The sequence below is a fragment of the Benincasa hispida genome, chromosome 12 (genome assembly GCF_009727055.1).
Source record: "Benincasa hispida cultivar B227 chromosome 12, ASM972705v1, whole genome shotgun sequence".
Taxonomy (NCBI): Eukaryota; Viridiplantae; Streptophyta; class Magnoliopsida; order Cucurbitales; family Cucurbitaceae; genus Benincasa; species Benincasa hispida.
Genome location: NC_052360.1, coordinates 12,013,655 through 12,023,013, shown reverse-complemented (window position 1 = coordinate 12,023,013; position 9,359 = coordinate 12,013,655). Strand labels below are relative to the sequence as shown.

The 9,359-nt window shown below is 37.5% G+C and overlaps 1 non-coding gene across 1 annotated transcript; it reads left to right on the top strand.

Annotated features, from left to right (window-relative positions):
• The first annotated feature begins 8,893 nt into the window (after nucleotides 1–8,893).
• On the top strand, nucleotides 8,894–9,000 carry LOC120068720. Its single transcript, XR_005479345.1, has one exon. It is a non-coding gene; the product is annotated as a small nucleolar RNA R71 (small nucleolar RNA).
• Nucleotides 9,001–9,359: the final 359 nt, after the last annotated feature.

Genomic DNA, 9,359 nt, shown 5'->3' with positions numbered 1-9,359 from the left:
AAAAATTACTTGAATGACTTTTTAAGCTTATTTATGAGAATTTGGTAGCCAAACTAAAGAGGCCAAATACACCTATCCCTAAAAATTGGAGTACTAAAGAGGTATAATTTGAAAATTTGACAACCAAACACACTTATTCTTTAAAGCTCAGGGGACTAAAAATGTAATTTTCTCATAAGAATCCAACCATGTGGTAACTTTTATAATATAACAACATCGGAGTCGTTTGGCATCTATTTTATTTGATAACAAATTTTTAGTTTTTGAAATTTAAGCACAACCTCCATCAAGTTTTTTCCCCTTGTTTCAAAATTTAAGATATTTTTTCTAAAAAAATTCCCTTTGTTTTTTAAATTTTATCTACAAATATAAATGTTATTTCAAGAAATTTGAAAATCATTGTAAAGAGATTGTGAAAAATCAAATGCAAATTTAAAAAGAGACAGTTACAAATATAGCATTTGGGCCCAAAGTAGTGTCATATATAACATGATGCAAGCGAATTTGCAAATAAAGCAACACTTAGATCGAACTTTTAGAATCTATCAGTGATAAATTATATTGTTGATAAGAGACTGTTAGGTTTTATGTCCTAAAACTCATGATTTGTAAATAATAAACTTATTCTGTTATCAATAAAAATGTTATTGAGGTTTATTCAATAAAGTTATTGAATGTATAACTTGCTCATTTTGTTTTAGAAAGGACCTAAATCTAATAAACTAAGATCCATGACTATTACATGAGTACTTGGACTTTATGTGGAGACATAAGAGTGGATCAAGTTCAAGTAGATAGCCATAACGGTCTTTAGTATATAAATAAGGTTGGTTACCTTATCTTGGGGACACTATTGGATGCGACCTACTTTGTAGTTGTTACAATTATTGTAAAGTGCTACAAACGATGTGATCTTGAATCGTTCATGTGGAGACATGTGAGAGAGGGCGTCATATGTAAAGAGTTTGTATAAGACCGGATTAAGAAATAAGTCACTCTTACTTTATAACGTTGTTTACTATTTAAGACTGACTATTCCAAAGCAATGACCTAGGTAACTTGACCTTAATCCTGAGCTAATTATGAACTCTTGTTTATTCGGGATTATCTTTAGATTTGCATGGGTGAGGTTTGACTCAACATCGCTGGCTCAATAAGCCCCCCATTTCATAGGTAAGACCAGGTAGATAGCTAGGAACATAGAGTGTAAGACGAAATTCACTCCGACCCACTTTTTAGGATAGTAGAGAGGTTGTTCCCTTAATTATTGACTTTGGGTCTTGAACAAGGAGCCTTACCCTCTCATTGGTCCGAGAGGGACTCAGTTTGGTGATTGGATCACAAACCAATTATTCATTAGAGGATCAGTGGGACTTAAGGAGCAAGATGTAATCTCAGGGGTAAAACAATTTTTGACCTAGTCGTTTATTACGAACAACCTTGTGAATGGTTGATTTACTGATTATGGTTATATGAGTGGATAGAAATATATCTACAGTAAGGGGAGTGCAACTACCTGGCTTTAGTGGAGTGACCCATGAAGGAACCTGCGAAGGCCCTTGGCTGAAATGTGGATCGTCCCAATTTTTAGTTTTACACAAAGTCCAAATTACAGAAGAAAATATGCATACAAAAAAGGCTAAATTTACAACATGCTATCAAAATTAAACAGAAGAGAAATTAGGATTTAGAAACCCTTACCTTTGAAGATCCGATCTTCTTCACAAATTTCCTTTTCTTTCTAAATCGTCACGAACGAAAACGATCCCTCGAACCAAGATGGCCACCACCAATTAGAACCTCCTGTATTCTCTTTTGGGATGAGAATCACTAAGGGCAAATGAAAAGATCCGAGCGTATATCTTAGCAAGTCTTTCTGATCTTTTCATTTGCCCTTATCTAGCGCTCGTATGGCTCTCGAATGTTTCGAGTGGCATTTTGAGCAAGAATAGGAGGACAATCCTCCATTAGAACAAATCTCAGGTCGTTGATGATAAGTATTGTGTTGATTATGTTTTTTCATGTTGTACAGTTTTCGCCAATAATTTTTTCGTCAGCGAGTAAGTTTAAAGTTGCGGAAGTCATAATGTAATTTGCTGAAACCATACAATTTATTTATATTAGTACTCTATGCATTAACCCATTTGGAAAAACTAATCAAATTTAGCAAAATAATCTAATATACTTAAGTGACATCTATTTTCCAATGGTGTTTTCGTGAGACAGGGCAAAAGCCATCGTAGGATGATCAGGTGCCCCTTCACTGAAATGAGACATTCTCAACCAATATACAGTACAACTTCTTGTTACTGTAAGTATTAGTCACCATTGTTCGGTCTAGAAATTTTTAAACTCGCTTAACATTTTTTTGCAAGTGTAATATCTCATTTTAGATGCTAGAGTTCTGTCCCAATGAGCCAACCATAGGGAAAAACCAATTGAGGCAAAAACTAAAATAACTCTATCTATTTCTGGAGTTTGTGTAAACAGTCATGCAAATGCCATCTGTAGGGAGACACAAGCAAAGGTGCCTCAAGGCCGAGTATGAAAATTTACTACAAACTAATGAGAAAGACCATGGGATGTGTTGACACACGTCCAACACCCACTTACTATAAACACTCTTTCCATTCACCTTGATATTGACCTATACAAATACCATCCATAGGGGGATACAAGCAAAGGTGCCTCGAGGCTGAGTATAGATCTCATGATCTGAACTTTTAGGGAGAAATATGAAAAGGTAAAATGAAGTATCATATACTCATTTTTCTCCCACTGAATGTTTTACCTAGAGTTCTTTAATTTAGAAAAATCCGGCTACTACTTTTAACCAAGTGATTGTTTAAATTTTCTAAAAAATAACACTTACTTCAGATCGTTAAACAATTTTGATTAATGTTCATTAAATACTTTAATAAACTTTAATAAAAAATTACATGCTTGTAGCAAATCTATTAATTCACATTTCCAGGTAAGTTCCCAAGTAGGGATGTTTAAAACAATGCTTGCCCTCAAGCATAAACTAAAGATTTATCAAAATTTCAATCGCCTTCACCTTGCCTAGGCTTCTCATGGTGCTTTATTCAAATCGCTGAACCAATGCCTTATTAATTTCTATCCTCATCTCTTCATAAAATATTTATAACCTTTAGGGACCGCGAGCTTAATCTTTAAAATAATCTTTACTCATTTCCAGGACATCGCATGATTTACTTCAAACTTTATCAAACCGAGGTGTTCATGTGATTTTGGCCTTTGCATAATTTAGATATTCGTTTTGTGATCTTGCGCTGATCCGAGTGCCCAATCTTCGTTTTGGCTTGCCCCCACAGGTGTCATGCAGGAATCCAACTACGAGCAAGACACTCTTTTCAGTCAAAACTCATGCCCATCTCTTTATTTGGCAGCGAAGTTGCAATCACTTTTCTTCTGTGTTGATCACGATTCCCACCTTTGTTTTGGCTTGCCCTCACGGTTGTCATGTGAACATCTAACTATGAGTAGGATCCGATATCAACATAATAATATATATATATATATATATTTTCCTTTTTTGAATCGAAAACGAATTTTTCAAGATTCTGAAAATAACAAGGCTGAAAATAACATTACCCCTAAATTTAACACGCACCAATGTTCTCATTGCTGAAAGACGAAATAATTCATGCGAAGGACTCAAAAAATTTTGTAAAAATAGTTTTGAAGTAAAGCTGGTAAACCACTAAATTTTAGAAATGTTTTGTGAATTGATTGTCCTGAAATTAATCTGATGCTAGTTCATGCGATAAGAAAAGAAGCATAAATTTCATCATTGAAGTCATAATGGGCAAGGGGGTGAATGCGGCGACTAAATAAAGCAATAAAAAAATTAGGATTGAGTCAAACGAGAGAGAATGCGATAGTAGAATTCAGCAATATTAAATTGAAAGTGAGAAGTATAAAAATTGAAATAAGATGAGGCAAGGAAGGACACAACCCCCAAATTTAATTCTTCGCTCACATCATTTTGATCGCATTCTTTCCTGTGATGGGTTGATTTTGTAATTGCGATGGGCTGATTGAATCGATCGTGTGTTTTAAACCCATCGCATTAATCCATCACAATTGTTTATTGCGATCAGAATGATGAAATCAAAAAAAGATTAAAAGTACGAAAGAAAGAGTTGACAATCATAAAGAGTAGTAAATATGCAAAGAGTAAAATAGATTCTTGAAAGAAAAACAAAAAGGATACTAAAAAAGGATATACTTCGTCCTTGATGAATATATGCTGCTTATCATCGCAGGGACTTAGTGTTTCTTATTTATTTTGGCTTACCTAAGTCAATGGAGGTTTTCTCGCGTTGGAAATCTCCTCCATGATACATCTTTACTCTTTGCCCATTTAATTTAAACACGTTGGTCCCATTTTCATTGGTCAATTCTACCGCTCCATGCGAGAATACTTCCTTAATTATGAAAGGTCCGGACCAACATGACTTTAATTTTCCAAGAAAAAGATGCAGCCTAGAGTTGAACAGTAATACCCTTTGACCTGCCTTGAGGTATTTCTCACAAAGATGCTTATCATGCCATCGCTTGGTGCGTTCTTTGTAAATTTTGGAATTCTCATACACCTGTAATCTCCACTCATCCAGCTATAGTTGCTAAAGTTTTATCTCTTCTCCTGCAGCCTTAAGATCAAAGTTAAGTTTTTTAATTGCCCACATCGCCTTATATTCTAGTTCCAACGGCAGATGACAAGCCTTTCCAAACACCAACGCTATGGTGACATGCCTATGGGTGTCTTATAAGCAGTCCGATATGCCCACAAAGCATTGTCTAGATTCACCACCTTCTCTAAAATTGACTTGATTTCTCTGTTAAAGACCTTTGCTTGTCCGTTTGTTTGGGGGTGATATGTGGTGGCGATCTTATGATGGACATTATATTTGATCAACAATTTGCTAACAATGCGATTCACAAAGTAGGTCCCTTTGTCACTTATTAAGGCTCGTGGGGTCCAAAACGAGTGAAGATATTTCTCTGCAAGAACTTAGAGACTATTGTCGCATTGCAACACATGAAACAATTTCAATCCATTTAGAAACCTAGTCAACAACCAATAGAATGTATTTATGACCATTTAATGATGGAAATGGTCCCATGAAATCTATACCCCAGACGTTGAATATCTCCACCTCCAATATGATGTTCATTGGCATTGCATTTTTTCTTTTCTGAAATGCTTCCAGTGCGTTGGCACTTATCGCATTTCATGGAGTATTCTCGTGCATTCTTAAATAGAGTGGGCCGGTAGTACCCACATTGCAAAACTTTTGCTGCTGTGCGCTGTCCACCGAAATGCCCTCCATAGGGTGATTCATGACATTGAAACAGTATGCGATGGAAAGCAGTCTCTGGAACACAGAATCTCAATATCTGGTCTGGTCCCCTTTTGTAGAGATTTGGATCATCCCAGTAGTAAAATTTGCATTCATAAATGAGTCGCTTCTTTTGATGGGATGTGTAGTTTTCACGGAATTGTTTGTAGACCAATAAGTTGACAATATCTGCATACTAGGGTAGTTCTTCAATCTTAAGCAACTGCTCATCAGGAAATGAGACGTTCATCAATTATTTCCATATTAAATTCTTTGAGTAAGAGGACCCATCGGATTAGTCTAGGCTTCGCATCTTTTTTGGTCATCAAATATCTTATCACTGAGTGGTTTGTATGGACTATAACTTTTGATCCCAACAAGTAGGGTCTAAATTTTTCAATTGCAAAAATTACCTCTAAAAGTTCCTTCTTGGTGGTGGTGTAATTCGCCTACGTGGTGTTTAATGTTCTGCTAGCATATGCGATGGGGTGTAACATTATCTTTACTTTTTGTGCCAAGACTACCCCCATCGCATATTCGATGGCATCGCACATTAGCTTGAATGGCTTGCCCAATCGGGTGTGGTCATAATTGGCACTGTAGTCAAAGCATCCTTTAGTGTTTTGAATGCAGTGAGATAGTGTGAATCAAAATCAAAAGGTCTATTGGCTTCCAACAACACATTCAACAATCGAGCGATTTTAAGGAAGTCCTTCACAAATCTTCTGTTAAACCCCACGTGTCTTAAGAAACTCATCAAAGCTTTCACATTTGTTGGAGGTGGAAGTTTTTCTATGGCTTCAAATTTTGCTTTATCTACCTCTAGCCCATTCTTTGGAACCTTGTGCCCGAGCACAATTCCTTCTTTGACCATAAAATGGCACTTTTACCAGTTCAGCACTAGATTAGTCTCTTCACATTTTTTCAGTATTCTCTCCAGGTTTTACAGACAAAATTCATAGTTTGCCCATAGACTGAGAAATCATCCATAAAAATTTCAATTGAGTCTTCAAGGTACTCAGAGAAGATTTCCATCATACACCTTTGAAACGTACCGGGCTCATTGCATAGTCCAAAAGTCATGCGATGAAAGGCGAACATTCCATATGGACATGTGAACGTGGTCTTTTCTTGATCCTCTGGTGCGATCATAATTTGGTTATAGCCTGCGTACCCATTAAGAAAGTAGAAATAGTCATTCCCTGCTAATCGGTCGAGCATTTAATCAATGAAAGGTAAGGAAAAATGATCTTTCTTTGTCGCCGCGTTGAGTTTCCTATAATTCATACAAATCCACCAACCCGTGACGGTTCTCATAGGGATCAACTCGTTGTTTGCATTAGGAACTATTGTCATCCCACCCTTTTTGGGAATATACTGCATGGGGCTGACCACGTGCTATCTGCGATAGGGTAGATAATGTCAGCATCAAACCATTTGATGATTTCTTTTTTAACAACCTCTTTCATCGCAGGGTTCAGTATGCATTGAGGTTCTGTCGAGCCTTTCTAGTTTCTTCAAGCCGAATTCGATGCATGGAATACGTCGGGCTAATACCTTTGATGTCTGCGAGCGTCCATCCGATTGCTCTAATATATTTCTTTAGAACACTGAGCAGCGTAGTTTCTTTTTCTTCAGGTAATGCAAAGGATATGATGACTGGTAAGGTTTCATTTTGGCTGAGAAGCACGTACTTCAAGTGGATTGGTAGAGTTTTTAGTTCCAATGTAGGTGGTTACTCTAAAGAGGGCTTCTGTGCTTTTCTTTCTTCTTCCAAATTCAGCATTTCTTCATTCTTCAATATCTCTGTTATCGCATGGCAAGTCTCTATGGATGCTATCGCATCCTCTCTTTCTTCATTTCTTCCTCGGGATCCCAATCTTCAATGCAAGTGTGTTCTTCATCGGAATTTGATAAGCCTTCCTCATCTGGGAACTTCATTGCCTTGATAATATTGAACCTGAGCTTCTTTTCATTGATGCTCATTGTGATTTCTCCCTTGTGCACATCTATTTGAGCATGACCAATAGACAAGAAGGGTCGTCCCAATATGATTGGAACATCTTTATCCGCCTCATAATCTAGGATAATGAAGTATGCAGGTAGAATGAATCTGTCTATTGTTACCAAGACATCCTTTAATTTCCCTTCAGGGTGCACCAAGAACCTATCTACGAGTTAAAGAGTCACCGTTGTGGGTGTTAGCTGTCCTACATTCAATCTTTTGAAGATTGAAAGGGGCATGAAGTTTATGCTTGCCCTAAGATCGCATAATGCTTGACCAATATAGATCCCTCATATTGAGTAGGGTATTGTGAAACTTTCTGGGTCGCGCATCTTTGGTGGGATTATAGTATTGGATTCTTGTGTCAATGCCACCGATGCGAATCTTCCTGTGCCTCTCTTCTTCGAGACAATGTCCTTAAAAAATTTGGCATACACCGACATCTTCTTTATCGCTTCTATGAATGGAATATTGATGTGCAATTGTTTCAATATTTCCAAGAAGCGATGATACTGACCTTCATCGTTTTGTTTCTTTTTCAGTCTTTGAGGAAATGGAGGTAGCTGTACTTTCAATGTTTCATGGTCTGGAAGCTTAGAGGTGATCGCATCTTTTGGTTCCATAGTCTCGGACTACTTTGACTCAGTTTGCGATAGAGGTTTCTTTGATTCAATCGTAGGTTGCTTCTTTGACTCGATCTTGCTAGGCTTCTTTCTGACTTTTATCGTCATTTTTCCACTTCTAAGGGTGACTGCTTGGCAGTGTTCTTTCCCTAGATTGCGTGGAAGCTCAGTTGAGCTAGGCAATGTCCTTTGGGGTCTGTTCTTTAGCTCTCCCGAAATTTGTCCTATTTGAATTTCCAAATTGTAAATGGATGTAGCTTGGTTTTAAAGGACTGTTTCATTCTTTTCGATGTATTGCTTCAACAAGTTTTCCAGGGATGATGAGGATGGTGTTTGAGAGCTGCTAGTTTACTATTGCTGTTATCCATTAGTTCTATGGAAAAACCCTGGCGGTCCCTCTCTTTGAGCCACAGACTGTCTGCCTTACTGTTGGTTTTTCTTCCAAGAAAAATTAGGGTGATTTCACCACCCCGAGTTGTAAGTGTTTGAAAACGGATTGTTGTTGACAAAGTAGACTGATTGAGGATTGTGTGGACATTCCTCAAAAGAATGCGATTTCTTCACATACAACACAACTAGTGCTTGTTTGCTCCATCACATTGACTTGCCCATTTCGAGTTCCTGAATTGTTTATTGCGATGCCTTGCAACAAAGTTATCATCGCATTCATCTGAGTTTGTAATGATGCGATGGCACAATTACTCGCATTACCTTTTCTGGGCTTTGTTCTTTGATCGCTATCTTGCCAATCTTCGTGGTTTTTTGAGATGCGATCAAGAATGTTCTTTGCTTCATCATATGTTTTGTCCAGTAGACCTCCTGCTGCTGTCGCATTGGCAACTGTCTGCGATGTAGAATTGAGTCCATGATAGAAAATCTCCATTTGGAGGCAATCCAAAAATCCATTGTGTGGGCAGTCATGTACTAGTCTCTTGAATCTCGCCCATACATCACTGAGTGATTCATCTTCTTCTTGTTCAAAATTGGTGATCAATTTTCTCCTTCTGCCATTCTCTGTGGGAGGGAAATACTTCTTCGTAAACTTCTTCATAACTTGCTCCTATGAAGTTATCTCTCCTGGTTCGAGAGAGTAAGCCCATTTTCTTGCTTTATCGATAGTGAAAATGGAAATAACGTGAGTCGAACCTCTTCTGCAAAAATATTAGGGAACACAAAAGTGTTGCAGATTTCAATGAAGCTTCGTAAATGGACGTACATATCTTTACCACGCTGTCCTCCGAACTGTCCTACTGTTTGTGTCATTTGTAACATTACTAGCTTCATCTCGAACCTTGATTCATCCAATGCTGGTATCACGATTCCTGGGGAGAAATCATACAAGTTTGGTGACGCATAGTCTCGGAT